Source organism: Micropterus salmoides, unplaced genomic scaffold (genome assembly GCF_014851395.1).
Source record: "Micropterus salmoides isolate LMB-PRFRI ecotype aquatic unplaced genomic scaffold, ASM1485139v1 Ms_hic_scaffold_990, whole genome shotgun sequence".
Lineage (NCBI taxonomy): Eukaryota > Metazoa > Chordata > Actinopteri > Centrarchiformes > Centrarchidae > Micropterus > Micropterus salmoides.
Genome location: NW_024044782.1, coordinates 11,625 through 15,042, shown reverse-complemented (window position 1 = coordinate 15,042; position 3,418 = coordinate 11,625). Strand labels below are relative to the sequence as shown.

Genomic DNA, 3,418 nt, shown 5'->3' with positions numbered 1-3,418 from the left:
CTGCTGGAAAGTGCAGAGAGAGAAAAGTAGGTGTATTTGACCTTAAATCTGCCATATTAACTATTTTCTATGTAGCATATTCACATCTAGTTTATCCCCTTACCATCCCTCCTAAATTCTATCCAAAGTCATGAGAAACCATTTCTCAACCACTACAACTTCAAGAAAACAGTTATATAACTCAGTAAATTCACAAACATGCAAGCATGCACAGGTTCAACACAATTCAACTCTGGCAGTGGGCAGGCGTGTGTGAAAGGAGCATGACCACAACATTTTTGTTGCGTTTTCTTTTAAAATGGTATAAAAGAATATGACCTTATATGTTAATGACAAACTTGGTGTTTAAATTAAAGTTGTCCGCACCTTGTGGGACTTTCGGATAATTGAAAGTCCCACAAGGTGCTGATGAACCAGTTGATGAACCACACAAAGAATATTTTATCGTTTTTAAACAGCCGGCTATTTGAAATAGACCCGGGAGGAACCGCAACGTGCATGCAGTTGTCGGCAGCACGGCATGCACGCAAAACTCTGCACAAGACCGGTGAATATCAGGCGGGAATTTACAGTGTAATTTGAATGAATAGAGAGCGCAGCTCTGCAGCTTCTCAAGATTAAGGCGATGATTGGACTATCAGTCGTCTATAGGCAGGACTTAACGATTCTGATTCGACTATGTAAATCCTTAGTCAGGACAGCCCTAGTCTCCAGTCAAACCAGTACTTCATTCAATACTTTTTGTAACCAGATTGCGCAAAAAATGACTATTTGTATGGTTTTGCTTGCAGCCAAACACGCAGGCAACACATTGGAAGAGATAAGCATAATCGCTCACCTTCGGCTTCAGTCTCAGGCATGTTCGTCACTGTTGCAAGTTGATCACCATAAACTTGGCTTTCCATTGCTTGGCTTTTGTGGCACAGCAGCGATCATTTGATTTTACTCACGGCTGCAGCTGCGGCTGCTTCAGGTGTAGTTTGATCGGCTGGACGTGCAGATTCTCTTTCCCTCTATTTGTGTCTTTAGTGTAGTTTAGTGACTTTTTCAAACAGACGCCTTTCTCGTTTTAAGAGGTTTGCAGCTTACCAATAAATGGAAAAGCACTCCCGAGATCTTTTAATTCAGTCTGTTGATCAAAAGTTAACAAAATAATTTAGTTTACTTTTGTAGCCCACCTCACTCAACTCGAATTTTGTCTTAGGGTCATGCCATATCAAGCATCTTCACATCAGATTACCTTTGCATGGGAGATGAAATGGTGAGAGCTACGCAAAATTTCTCAGTGGGACTATGTCTACTTTAACAACATGCACTTCAGGTATCTGACTCTGACTAGGTTGCAAAGAGGCCGAACGAGCTTAATGCATAGCTATATTGTTACTGTGAGCTGGAACTCCCATGCACTCTTTAGCCCTTATTTCAACACATTATCCTTACATGAATGAACATTAATCAAACCACAGTGATTGATCGCAATATTAATTCACCTTTATTACCTTTGAAAAAAAAATGGCTTGGTGACTCAAAACAATAAACGTAAATGGTAAAGTAAAGTAATAAAACCCAGGATTTTTCTTTACTCAGTTCTCTGTTGGTACCATATATGTTGGCGCGCTGTTGGAGCTCAGTTAAACCTTGCAAATAATGTCTGTAATGTCACTCACGGTTCCTTAGGAAACCCTGAAAGTTGGGACTTCTTCTTCACCTCTCTCTCTCGCTCTCAGACCGTCACTCGGTGTTTTGTTTTTCTCTTCCGCTCAAACTCCCTTTTAGGACCCGATAGGTTGCCAACAACATCTCTAAGTAATCACTGATTTGCTAATAACAGACTGACACCTGACTGTCGAATAAACATCCAACTATATGGACTTGAGAGATTCAAGAGCTACATAGAAAATTGGACATTTCAACATCTTACCAACTTTTAATTACTCCATATTAATGCACATGTTAAAATTATTACACAGTAAATGGTAAATTTAACCAGTCCATGTCTCAATTTACCCTGTACATTTGTTTCTGAAGTAAACATTATATAAACCAAACTAGCAGGGTTCTACACTTTCAACACACGTATCAAAAAACGACCTTAAATTCATTCCCCACAACTTATTTGCTCACTATTTCATTCTTCCTCTCTCATTCAAATATAAAAAAAATTTGCAAGCTGTAGTCTTTCCCCTATAATACTACCCCTGAGGATGAATTAATTAGGATGAAAAGGGATCTGATACAATTTCCCAATACTTTTATGCAACTGTTATTTGAAACAAGAAAAAAAAAAAAATAGATAACATTGTTTGTCCATAACAACAATAAAAATAATGATAGGCTACCATTCAATTATTTTGGTACATGTATTAATCAGTGTGCAAGGTCACTGATTAATACATGTACCAAAATACAAGAGGGCACGTGATTTTGTCACACTCTTTTATATTTTGGTACAAGTATTAATCAATGACCTTGCAAGTCAGTGCTTGTCTGGAGCCCTGAAGTTATTGGTGGGTAAAATAATTTTTTAATTTTTTCAGCTGGAGAGACTTAGTGGCCAGTTCCTACACGTCCTGAAAATTGTTCTCTTAATCAGCTTCCTACTATGAGGGATTTGGTCCCATAAACACATCATGTTCTGCCAAAGTTGGAAAACTCTTGCCCAGATGCCCCGAAAGGACGCATGCATGGGTGTTATGATTAGGCCTTGCCTCCTTCTACTTCCTAGTGTTCTCCGTGTGTTTCCCTCCCCTGCTGTCTCTGTCTGTCTTGTTTGTCATGTGCTCTGTGTGTGTTTGTGTGTTCATGGGCGTGTCCGATCCTGGCTCCTCTCCACCTGCAGCGTCTCACACCTGCGGCTCATCGAGTAATCAACCCGTGCAGTCAAATACTCCGGTTCAGCCCCCACTCTTCACCAGTTCGTCAGTTTACCTCCCGTGGTAAATTGCTCTGGCCAAATTCTTTGCATCTCTGTATTTTTGGATGTTGTTTATGAAACTTGCCTAACGTCCCGTTTTTGTCCACCTCAGTATCCACCCGAGCCCCGAGACGCTGCCCACCTGTCTACCTGTACCCTGCCTGTCAGCCTGCCAAGCCACTCTGCCCTGAACAGAACCGAAGGATGCCATTACCAAGCCCCGCGCTAAACCATTCGTTCCCTTTTCTGCACTGTTAATAATAAATCAGATTGTGTGTTTTACATCTAATTTGTGTCCGCTTCTGAATCCTCCAGTGAACCCTTGACAATGGGGAGAAAAGAACAGGACATAGGATCATTTAGGAACCCTACAGAGCATTATAGCTGAGGATGGTAACCTGCCAGTATTTACTGAAAAGGTTAGTTAGAGGCTTTCCCATTAATACCAACTACATCATGAAGATTGCATGATCTACTGGATCAAAACTGAGGTACGGTTCAATT

The 3,418-nt window shown here is 40.6% G+C and overlaps 1 long non-coding RNA gene across 1 annotated transcript; it reads left to right on the top strand.

The window, feature by feature from the left end:
* Positions 1 to 811: 811 nt before the first annotated feature.
* Positions 812 to 3,199, top strand: LOC119896390. Its single transcript, XR_005443210.1, has 2 exons — positions 812 to 2,936; positions 3,027 to 3,199. It is a non-coding gene; the product is annotated as an uncharacterized LOC119896390 (long non-coding RNA).
* Positions 3,200 to 3,418: the final 219 nt, after the last annotated feature.